The 13035-nt window shown below is 42.7% G+C and overlaps 1 long non-coding RNA gene across 1 annotated transcript in view; it reads right to left on the minus strand.

Annotated features, from left to right (window-relative positions):
* Positions 1-1580: 1580 nt before the first annotated feature.
* Positions 1581-13035, minus strand: part of LOC137418933 (uncharacterized) — a 64280-nt gene continuing 52825 nt past the window's right edge. Inside the window, exons 2-3 of the long non-coding RNA XR_013624441.1 lie at positions 2491-2567; positions 1581-2334 (exon numbers count right to left, since the gene is read on the minus strand). This is a non-coding gene — a long non-coding RNA (uncharacterized LOC137418933). The remainder of the gene's footprint in view (positions 2335-2490; positions 2568-13035) is intronic.

Raw genomic sequence — 13035 nt, forward strand, 5'->3', positions numbered from 1 at the left:
TCTATAAAGTCTGTACAATGAGAATGTGAGCAAGTCTATAAGTTCTGCACAATTAAAATGTGAGCTAGTCTATAAAGTATGTACAATTAGAATGTAAGTAAGTCTACAAAGTCTGTCCAATTAGAATGTGAGTAAGTCTATAAATCATGTACAATTAGTATGTGAGTTAGTCTATAAATTATGTACAATTAGAATGTGAGTAAGTCTACAAAGTATGTACAATTAGAATGTGAGTAAGTCTATAAAGTATGTACAATTAGAATGTGAGCAAGTCTAAAAGTCTGTACAATTAGAATGTGACTATGTCTACAAATGATGTACAATTGGAATGTCAGTACATCTATAAAGTATGTGCAATTAGAATGTGAGTACATCGATAAAGTATGTCCAATATTATTTCGCATTATATTTAAAATGTTGTGGACGGATTATGACAAAATGTGGTGGATGAGTTGGGTCGGTGACACAAACAAGCCGATTACATTTTGATTCAGCTCCCGCGTATCAGTGGCATATAAAATGGAAACTGTTCACCTTGGCGGAGGTATGCGCTCTACCGAGTGCCGTTCTTGTTTTATTTCAGTCTGGTTGAAAAATCACTTATTCCCCAAAATCCATCAACCCCACCCTCTAACCACAGTACCACAACCATTTAATGCGCAGTCCGAACTGCAGCTGAACCGGTGGGAGAGAGAAATGGTCACATTCACTTGGGAGCACAGTCATACGGCCGTTCTCAAAACATTTGAGTTCGGAAACAGTCGACAGACAAAACACTTGGTGGTAATGGGAACAGCTCAGGTAGACATCTGGGAATGCGATTGCCGCAACCCGCAATGTCGGCAGGACGGTTGCAGCTGCTGCTGTTTGTTCAGACGGTTGTTTTTCGTGCCCCCTATTTCACAGCTTCATTAAATCTTAGAGGACCCCCCCTCGCCACTCCACCTCATAACACCTTCAATAACACCCACCCAATGCCCATTAGACCTTCGTCAACTCCCACCTTCCTCACCTCACCCCCATTGCGGCTCCTCCTTGTGTTCTCCGGGTTCCTGCTCGCTGACCCATCGTGACCTTCCGCTCCAGTCTAACCCACAGTGAAATTTGCACTGCGTGGTCTTCCCAAATCCACCGATCCTTACTCATTACGTCATTCCGAAATGCTTACCTCACTCCTTCATGATCCTTGCCCGTTTTCCACTATATCTGCCAATGTAATCACAAATGAAACAAGATCGAAGAAGATGGCACGCCATCGCAAATCCCCACGCTTCCCAACTAAAGCAAAGTTTAAAAATGGCTTAAAGTTCCACCAGAAATGACACAAGATCAAATTTTGATTAAAGAAAAACATCTTCCGTTTTGACCCCAGTGACCCCAAGTCTCCACCCCTTGGGGCATAAACTGGGAGTCAAATCCCGAAAAAACTACAACATATTTCAGGTATCCCCTGATGTTGATTTTATAGACAAAGTTTCATTTAAAAAATGTTTTAAATGTGCCCGTAATTGAAGACCTGAGTGGAAGAAGTACTTGAGTAACATTATTGGGACAAAAAGATCAGTCCACCATTACGCAAACACATTTAGAGAAATCCCCGTTTTATTGAAGGCTCCACTCGTGGTGATCAAGAAAAATCTGTTCATATAATCATTTGATAAACACTGAAATCTTCTACACAGGTTATAAATATTTCACAATTTGTTTGAAAACCCGCATTTCACAAAAGGAACTGTCAGCTGAGATTTATTGCAATGTTGAATCAGGTACACGCTGATCGGTAGAAAACATTAATTTATATTTCTACTTCTACAACTCTCCACAAATTCAATCACTGTATATCCTGTTCAGAATATCGGAGAAGGAGGTGGGGAGGGGGGGGGGGCGAAATCTGGCTTTTTCTACATTGAGCAACAACAAAACTTTGGAAACATTTTGCTGTATATAAAGTTGGTGCAGACACAACATGCATTGAAAGTTTGTTGAAACGTCCAATGGCAAAGGGACACCTTTGGTCTCCTTTGGCTTTTACAGCCGGCTGACAGGAAGACAACGAGCAATGGACGGCATGTGGCAGCCTCTACCAGGCAGCAGGAAGGTCGAGCCTGCGCTTTCTTACAACATAAATCACAAGCCATAGATGTACCGATATCACGATCCCACGTGCACCGTGTCCAGCTGGAATGCGGTTCGGTGCAAATGCAGAATCGAGGTGAAGACCTCAGATGGGTTTTCCTTCTAGAGACACGACCTTATTACAGGCTAGCTTTTCTGCGAGAGCACAGCGATCCTGAATATCATCCAGCCCGTTCACCTGCCATTCGTGCTTGATGCCTATAATATGAGATCGATGGCCATAGGCAAGTAATCTGTTAGGAATTGGTCTGAATTCCAGGACTCCCAGCACACCAACCACTCAGTAAAAACTATGCATCACTTATCAACAATGAAATAACTGAAAACAATTCATGAGAGTTGGATTTTACATACCTGTGAATTTCCTTTTTATCACACTTTTCGAACTTGCATAAATCATTTTGCTCTTAAGAGGAGCAGAATCTGGTGCCCTAAAGAAGAAACAAGCATATTAGGGCCGATCGACATAATAAGTATGCAAACATGACTCCACTCCTCCCTCTGCCTACCCCCAAGATTAATCCACACCCAAGTTCTGCATCTGATTCTGTCAGAGTTCCATACCTCAGTTGATCACCTCAGATAGCGTCTGTGGTTGCTTAGCAACCCATCGTGCTACAGGGTCAAAGGTTGGGAAGCGGGTCCGAGAGGGGCTGTTCATGATCGGGTTGGCAGACCAATACGAATATGCACAATTTTTGGGGTAAAGAGGTAAGAGATGAACATGGTTGTAGGGTGAGGAATGAACAAACACTGACAAATTCACCGTTTCACGAGACCCTCTCACAGCCGAAACGCCCTGAAACTCAAACTTGTTCTGTAACCGATCATAACTAGATGGTATTCATAGAATACTTACATAGAATATTCATAGAAACAATCAGTACACGGGTATCCAATCATCCATCAATATATATCAGCCATCTACCTGCCAACATCCATGTGCCCCTCTATCCCCATTTTTTCCAGTTCAATCTTACCCGCTCTATTTGAAAGCACTCCCTTTTCAGGAAGTGTTTCACTGACGCATTAACAAATCTCTGAGTGAAAGACCCTTGTTTTACTACCATCTTAACTCGGGCTTTGTCCTCTGGTCATATCACTGTCTATTCGGCTGAAGATCTCTTCTGCACTTTTTAGTCCCCTACGGGTTTCACCGGCGGGGATTTTAGGTTTGCTCTCCGTCGGCCTGTCCATCCCACATGTGGTTTTTCAGACCTTTTTCTCATACCCGTTAACATATTCAACTGAAGCGTGTTACATGGCTTTATTACCCTGCGCTCACGAAGCGAAAAGCAGGGTGAGGCATTCGGTTGCATACATGTGATGTGTCTGCATTTTAAAAATTCATTTTTCTCGGCAAACATTGGTCCGATTGACACGAAATTTTTACCATAGGAGCACCTCCGCCTGTATCATTTTTTTAATTCATAATTATGACGTCATATGTCACGTGGCACGGACACCACCTTGGAAAATCGTTCCACCTCTTTATCTCCAAAATCGCTCCATGGAAAAAATTGAAAAATGGGTCATTGTAAAGAACTACACATGGGGAAGAAGTGCTGTTAACGATGACGTAATTGGTGTCGTAATTATGATGTCATAATTTGACAGGGACAACACTTCGTCTGATCCGTTTGAAATTTATTGAGCGTGATCTACGCAACAATTATATTACAGAATATAAATTTATGATTTAATCGCTCACGTGATCTCGCAGAGGTTGGATCAAAGAAGAAAAACACTTCAAAAACAGAGTTGGCTCGCACCAAGGTGACTGCGCAGGGTAAGTATTCTATGAATACCATCTCGTTATGATCGGTTACAGAACAAGTTTGAGTTTCAGGGTGTTCCGTCAATTTTTCAGAGTTATGCCCTTTTTGGACAATTGGAAAATATCATGCATTATACATGGATCAATTTTCCAGACTTTTTTTCCCCCTTACCCTGTAACATATTGAAATGAAACTTGGTGCATTGCTTTTTTATGATAAGTTACAGAAACTGCAACTTATTCTGGATCGGTCGGGCATACAGTCGTAGCCAAAAATATTGGCACCCTTGCACTTTTTTAAAATAATGCACCATTTCTTCAAGATAATCATCGAAATTAAAAAATATTTTCGTATCCACATATGTACTTCTTTGTTTTTCTTGGCATACACTCTCCTTCTCAAAGAATAAAAAAAAAAAAAAATAACCACCTTTAGAGGCCATTTTTCCCCGCAAGCGGGGGTTGGCCTTTTTCGGGCACCGTGGTTGTTGTTGTTTTTTTGGTCCCCTTTTTGAAGCAATGTTTTACGGCCGGATGCCCTTCCTGACGCCAACCCTTTTTGCCGCCTTTAACGACAAACAGGGAATTACCAGTGAGCTGGTCCTCAATTAGCCGACCTCGGAAGGATGACAGGCTGAGTCAACCCCCCTGGCGTTAATTCAGCAATCGACCGGGATTCGAACCCAGGATCCTAGGATCCTAAGCCGGCACCCGAGCCGCTAGCCCAACACCAGGTCTTCTCAAAGAATGATGAAGGCATTCTCCTTTGCAAGATTGGAAACGGATGCTTACCTTTACCAAGGAAAATTTATGTGACCGTTTGCCTGGATCACACTGCAACGTATGGAAGAAAGGCGATCACTTGCTTCTGTTCGAATGCCTCGAACATTCATCACGTCAGCAATTGCGGAATGACGACATCTTACCTGCAACTTCTACTGGATGCGGTGACTTGTGTCATTGCTCCACCAACTTCCGGGGAACCAGCGCGGAGCTGTAAGTGGACGGCTGTGCTTCTTCCTCTACAACGGCTGTGCACGATTCTGCTGGTTGCTACTGGTATGGACCATGGAGAACTTGAACACCATGGTCCTAACATCGTTGTGAATGCATCTGGCATCTCTGTTCCACATCTTGCTGGTCAACCAACATCACATCAATACTTGCTGGCCACTCACGATGAGTGAGGAGGCAAGTCAACTACAACTGGACGAAGGCCTTGTTCAAATCTACTATGGCTCACAGCAAGAGTGGCAAGGATGCTACATGCAGAGCAGGGTCAGTTTATGACTCCGCCCAGCTATCACAACAGCGGAAACCCTACGCGAAATAGTGTAGGTGCTATGAAGACATCAGAAGAAAATGTTTCATATTTGAATTTCAAACACAAGTGATCAGCCTCTTCTTTTCAAATAGAAAGTCAACATTTGTTCTGAAGCAAAACGTATTTTCGAAGAATAATTGCCAAATGTTGCAGATGCTTTATTATTTTAAAATGGTAAATTAAAATTGTTGTGTCTTGGTGAAGGTGAAGTTTGTTTGCAGAGATATTTGTGATGCAAATGAAATGAACTGAATTATCAACATGGAAAGAGTCAACGAACAAAGAAATGTTTTATGATCAGATTCTTCCAGGATGACGGTGTATGCCTTTGGTATTGAAAATTGGATTACCAAATTTGTAGTTTGAGTATTTTGCAATTGATGTTTAGATTAATGGTATATATAAACAATTTGTAATTTGAGTACCTTGTAGGTAGTTATTTAAATTAATTGTTTTAATTTAAACAAAAAAAAAAATTGAGGAATTATAGAAGACCTCTATATTTGTTCGGGTCGGCGAGTTATCGCAGGCAGTCAAATTCAAACTTGTCCCTGACCCACTTAATTAATAAAATGACAATGAGATAGAAATAGTTTAGTTATTTGCTGAATCTTAATAGCACTATGCTATAAGTTCATAATGACCTTGTAGGAAAGGAGTAATTATATTATTAAGGATGTATGTATATTGTGGAATTATAAAAGGACATACATGTGTGTGAGGAGGGCTAGTGAGTTATCACCGGCATCCCATCTGTATAGGCAAAAGTTAAATCGTAATTTATTTTAAGATCAAATGGGTTCTCAAAACGTGCAGTTTGAGTAGGAAGACTGAGCAGCCACTGGACAGCTGTGAGTTCTGCGATTGAAAGCAGACCCTCATGGCGCCAGGAAGACTAGTAATCAGTGATCCCCATCTACCTCTCCCTTACCCCTTATCGGAATCCCTCGGCCCCCGATCTCCTCCCCCATATCCCCTCCTACGTTGGAGACACAGTCATCATTCCCCTATTGTTCAAAATGATATAAAATGAGCTAGGTTCGCGCAATCGGTGAAGAATGCTCATTTCCGACCCAGGTCCTGTGCTGTGAATCCTGTGCTGTGAATCCTGTGCTGTGAGTTCTATAATGTATTTGTGTTGTAATCAAATGAGTATTTTTCCCAGTGTTATTAAAATATTTACAAGTGTTCATGACTTTGTTTATATACAAAAAATTGTTCTTCAACACCATCTGTATTCGTAAATATAAAATAATATGTTTACTATCTGTATTAGTAATTATAAAATAATATGTTTTGTTTTTGTTTTGTTTTTGTATACAAGATCGAGGCTCGTGAAAGAGCGAACATTAATCACACAGAAAGACAAACCGACACATAAAACATATAACATCGGGAGCGGTAGACAAGATGGGGAGAGAGGAGGAAGGACACAAACACAACATTTGAGAGCAGGGACCGAGAGACATGGAGACATCGAGAGATCTGTGAGAGGGAGAGGGCATTGGGGGGGTGGGGCATTGGAGGGGGGGGGGGGGTGGGAGAGGTATAAAACATATGGACACTGCCAGGACTTCCAGGAAAGAAGTTGGAATTTCAAACAAGGTGGATCTGGGGTGAATTAGCAGGGGTAGAAAAGATCAAGGTTTTGGATGGGGGAAGATAAGAGATGGTGGTGAACAGCTGTTTTAAAGACCTGGAGGGATGAGTGGGATTGAAGGGAGTGAGGGAGTTTGTTCCAGAGGCGGGAGAAAAGAGGAATGAAAGAGTGAAGGTGAGCAGAGAGCCGAGATTTCGGCAGTTTAACCATCAGAGAGTTGCTGGCAGATCTTGTGCGACCTGTAGGAATATTTGGGGGACAGAGCACAGAGAGAGCTGGGGGTGCAAGGCCGGAGAGGAGTCGGTAGAAGACAGAAAGACCACCTACCTGCCTGCGGTGAGTGAGTGAAAGGCCCTCAGAGATAGCTTCATCGCAGGAGATTCCAATAATTCTGAAAGCTTTGGTTTCGACAGCGTGAAGCCGAGCTCGGTGTGAGGCAGGAGCACCAGCCCATAGGGGAGAACAGTATTCCATTGAGCTGCGGATGAAAGCCTTGTATGTGGTGAGGAGCTCAGGTTTGCCGAGGAAGGACTTCGCACGACGGAGGATGCCCAGTCGGCGACTGGCTTTGGAGGCCAGCTTGGAAATGTGGTTTTCCCAAGAAAGATCATGGCAGATAGTGAGACCCAAAAGCTTGAGCGACAGAACTTCTTGGAGAGGATTGTTGAGAAAGTAGATGGGAGGGTTGTCCAGTCGATCTTTTCGGAGAGACATCGTAAGAGTGTGAGATTTGTCAGGATTGAAAGACATGTTCCACTTGTTTGACCAGTCTGTGATTTTGTCCAAGTCTTCAGAGAGTGAGGAGGTTGCAGACTACCGATCTGAGGGAAGAGGAATGGAGCGGCAGAGAGTGGAGTCATCAGCAAAGAGATAGAGAGGATTTTCCAGAGAGTCGGAGAGATCATTGATAAAGACCAGAAAAAGCACAGGGCCCAGAACACTGCCTTGGGGAACTCCAGCCTGAACAGGAAGGGGAGTTGAGAGAAATCCATTCAGGGCCACACATTGACTATGACCAGAGAGGAAGTCCGCAAGCCATGCATGGAGATTTCCATGGATACCATAGGAGGAGAGTTTGGTGAGCAGAGCTGGGTGCCAGACCGTATCGAAGGCACGTGATATGTCGAGGGATACAGCTCTGATTTCCTGTTTGGCATTGAGGACCTCCATCCATTGTTGAGACAGCAGAAGCAGCATGTCCAGAGTAGAGTGACCTGGTCTGAAACCAAATTGATGATCAGAGATCAAGCCGTTGGAGAAGAGGAAAGATTTCATATCCGAAGCAATGATGGATTCCATGACTTTGCTGATAATTGGGAGCAGGCTGATTGGTCTGTAGTTGCAAGGATCTGTTTTTGCACCTTTTTTGTGTAAAGCGGTAATGTTTGATGATTTCCAGGATGCTGGCAGATGACCTTGAGTAAAAGAGAGGGTGAAAAGGACAGACAGAGGGTGAGATAGAGCAGCAGAGCAAGATTTTAGGACCCGTGGGCTGATGCCATCTGGTCCAGTTGCAGAATCAGAGTCGAGGTTAGACAAAAACTCCTCCACCATGTCAGGAGAGAAGGACACAGAGTCCAGGAGCAGTTGGGTTCGACTGGGAACAGAGAGAGATGGGTTTGGGACACAAGATTTTGAGGCAAACACAGAGTTGAGGCATTCGGCTATGTCACGTGCGATGTGTTTACCCTCTGTATTGGTAATTATAAAATAATATGTTTACCATCTGTATTGGTAATTATAAAATAATATGTTTACCATCTGTATTGGTAATTATAAAATAATATGTTTACCATCTGTATTGGTAATTATAAAATAATATGTTTACCATCTGTATTAGTAATTATAAAATAATATGTTTACTATCTGTATTTGTAATTATAAAATAATATGTTTACTCTCTGTATTGGTAATTATAAAATAATGTTTACCATCTGTATTAGTAATTATAAACTAATATGTTTACCATCTGTATTCGTAATTGTAAAATGATATGTTTACCATCTTTATTCGTAATTATAAAATAATATGTTTACTTTCTGTATTGGTAATTATAAAATAATGTTTACCATCTGTATTAGTAATTATAAAATAATGTTTACTATCTGTATTGGTAATTATAAAATAATATGTTTACCATCTGTATTCGTAATTATAAAATAATGTTTACTATCTGTATTGGTAATTATAAAATAATATGTTTACCATCTGTATTAGTAATTATAAAATAATATGTTTACCATCTGTATTAGTAATTATAAAATAATATGTTTACTATCTGCATTGGTGTTTATAAAATAATATGTTTACTGTCTGTATTGGTGTTTACAAAATAATGTTTACTATCTGTATCAGTAATTATAAAATAATATGTTTACCATCTGTATTAGTAATTATAAAATAATGTTTACCATCTGTATTAGTATTTATGAAACAATATGTTTCCCGCCTGTATTAGTATTTATAAAACGATATGTTTACCATCTGTATTCGTATTTATAAAATAATATGTTTACTATCTGTATTAATAATTATAAAATAATATGTTTACTATCTGTATTAGTAATTATAAAATAATATGTTTACTATCTGTATTAGTAATTATGAAATAATATGTTTACTATCTGTATTAGTAATTATAAAATAATATGTTTACCATCTGTATGAGTAATTATAAAATAAATGTTTACCATCTGTATTAGTAATTATAAAATAATATGTTTACCATCTGTATTAGTAATTATAAAATAATATTGCTACGGTTTTGAGATGTGTACAGTGAGCTCAATAAAGGTTAAAGGTTGTCCCCCATAGATAGTCACACAAGTAACATGTAGCCTCATTTGTGGTATAGTTATTTCTTGGTATGTGTGAGAGTAGGCCCTTTCCAGTGTTAATCCTGCGTTGTGTAAAGACAGGAGAATAGGTCCTACTTCGGCAAACCATTCTACCTCAGTAGGCGCAATCCATTTTCGCTGCCCTTTGCTTTCTCACTAGTCGAGTTAACACGAGGTAGGCCTAAAAAGATGGGGGCGGCATTGAGGTCGGGGGCGGCAGAGGCGATAACGGTAAGCATGAGCCACCAATCAGAGCTCAGAGGTGGTTGCGTCAGAGGGCGTGGTGAGAAGAGTCTGGTGAGTTCCAGAAGGCTCGCAGGGCGGGCCTATATAACCCGATGCGCAAAGCCCTCAACAGGACTTGCCGGGGGAAGAGGACTTGCCGGGGGAAGAGGACTTGCAAAGGAGAGAGAGAGGGCTTGCATTGTACGGATTGTTGAACTTGACGATCGAATAAGAACGCGTGCGCTAACCAACACAAGGGTTGAGGAAGAAGAGTTGGCCGCGAGAGATACGCGGGCGCAGCCAGGCGCGGTTTATAACGAACTTGAGCATTCAAGCCAAGCGAGTGAACGAGGCTGCATAACCGCCCTTCACCATAAAAGCCGTCCCGCCTTTGCCGTAAAAGCCATCCCTACAGTTTGCCCTGATGTATCGCCTTTGCTCGAGAGACGCGCTACGTAGCCTTGTCTTCGCCGATCCCCATCTTCGCGGACGTGCCGGGGACCGTGGAGAGCTGAACGAGTACCATCCTTGGACGCGCTGGGGAACACCTGACCATCTGCAATACCCCGTGTGAGTGTGTGAGACGGGCCCGTTGTCTTTGGAATTAAGAATAAGACTGTATAAGGATTTCCCTGTGTCTCTTCGTCCTGAACTGTATATACGTGTGATAACCATAAAATCAATCTGTTCTTCCTTTCTTCTGAATTCGATCGTTCCCGTGATTTCTCCATTGACTAAGCGTGGCACGAATAAGATCGCTCAAATCGGGGTCCATTAATTATAACTGCGCGGATCACGTGTACGCAAACCGCTCGGCGTATTCCAACCTCAAGTGGTTCGTGCGAGGCTTGTTTCCTCGCTTCCAGGGCAGCGCGAGTACTTAGGTACGAGTGAGAATTTGTTCCCGAAACCCTATTTTGCGCTGTCCGGAAGGGACGTAATAGGTCTCGGTTCGCGCCAGGTCAGTAAAGACAAGGGGATTGATCCCCCCTTGATAAGGGGAGATGGCCGGCGACAGAACCGCAACAATATGTTTACCATCTGCATTAGTAATTATAAAATAATATGTTTACCATCTGTATTAGTAATTATAAAATAATATGTTTGCCATCTGTATTCGTAAATATAAAATATGTTTACCATCTGTATTCGTAAATATAAAATAATATGTTTACCATCTGTATTAGTAATTATAAAATAATATGTTTGCCATCTGCATTAGTAAATATAAAATAATATGTTTACTATCTGTATTAGTAATTATAAAATAATATGTTTACCATCTGTATTCATAAATATAAAATAATATTGTTGCGAATATGGAATTTGGCCTCCATATCCGCTTGTAAATATTCCCCTATTTTCTCCAATACTCCCCAACTTTCCCCAGTCCCCCATTCCCTAGTCCCATTGCATGTAAATAACAATCAGTAGAGCCGACCTTCCCCTTATTCCCCCATTAAATGTCGTGCCCAGGTCCACCGCACCACACGTAGACAACTTTCGGACATCTTCCTAGTTATTCTTAATCTATGTCAGTTAAGGCCTCGTTTCCATTAATTATGACTCTTCGTTGCACCAGAATGTGATTATATGGCACCAGTAGTGAGTTTAGGACCTTCCCATACCTCCTCCCATCTTCTTCCCCAAACAACAACAACAACAACAACTACAGCTACAACAACAACAACAACAACTACAGCTACAACAACAACAACAACTACAGCAACAACAACAACAACTACAGCTACAACAACAACAACAACAACTACAGCTACAACAACAACTACAACAACGGCGCGCGCGGGGAGTGTGCGTCCTCCCTCCGGCTCGGTTAGCCGCCATTATCCATGCGCCCCACGGGGTTACCACGAAGGGGCTGGCTGTCAGCTCCTCGTCAAGGGCGGAGCCTGGTAAACCCCCCCCGCACCCAATAAGAAGGGCGGACCGATTCCATCTGGGCGGAGCTAACGAGCCGAGGGCGTGTCACTCCCCGCCGGATATACGCAGCCGCTTGCCGGACGTGACGTCAGATGCGCCCCCAGCTTGAGACGACAAGACGCCACCTCGAGCGCTGAGAGACCTCCTGCATCTTTTGGGCCGCGCCATCCTGTCCCTGAGCACAAGGTGCACCTTGTGCTGGCCATCGAATACCCGCTTTCCTTGCCATCAATCCCTGTGTGAGTCAGTTTTTGTCCTGTTTCTCTGTGGTCTGTCGGGAATAATATAAGGTTGTGTCTAAGTGCCTGTCTTCCTATGATGTACCTCTTGTAGTTGTAATCTAACCTTCCGCCTTAATATAACCTCCTCCGGAGGTCTTGAGAACTGAACCCCTGGTGTCGTATTGTGTCATTATAACCCAGCCGGGTGTCTTCTCTTTCCTATTGAGCCAGCGTAGCGCGGCTTCGTCGACGTTCGAGTACAATCGGGTAATTTGTGCGGACACGACGGCCATTCCGCTCGGCCCACCTTAACATCAAAGTCGTGTCTGTAACAATTGGTGTCGAGGAGTTGGATTCGGACCCGGGACTAAATTAGTTAGGCCCAAATTTTGGGAGGGAAAATCGATTCGGAGCGCGTACTGCGCTCGACGAAATTATAACGGAAAAAAAAAAAATTGGATTTGTTTTACGAAACTCGAATTTTGCAAGTCGCGCTATGGCGGATCAAGACGGCTGGGGTCCGGTAGGGGAGAGTGAAGCAGGGTCGGTCCAGGACCAAATTGAGGGACATGAGGGACAGGAGGAGAGCGAAGCAGTGAGGGCGGCAGGGTCGCAAAATAGCGTTGTCACGCACGAGGTGGCCACGGCGTCCACGCCCGCGGCAGCGCCCCTGGTGGATTCGAACCTTTTCCTCCTGCAAATGAGGGCCCTTATGGAACAAATGGTGGGAATGAGGGCTGATAGTGAGCGGTTGGGAAATCAAATGGGGGTAATGAGGGACGAAGCGAGGGGTACTGGTGAGAAGGTAGACAAAAATTTTGAGGGGTTAGACAATGGGATAAAAGAGGTGAGAAATGGGTTAATGGGGGTAGAAAACAGAATGGCCGCTCAAGAGAATCAAATGGAAGGGATGCAAAAGGGGTTAGAGGGGGTAGAAAATAGAATGGCTGCCCAGGAGAATCAGATAGAGGGAG

Source organism: Myxine glutinosa, chromosome 9, assembly GCF_964187855.1.
Source record: "Myxine glutinosa chromosome 9, kmMyxGlut1.1, whole genome shotgun sequence".
Lineage (NCBI taxonomy): Eukaryota > Metazoa > Chordata > Myxini > Myxiniformes > Myxinidae > Myxine > Myxine glutinosa.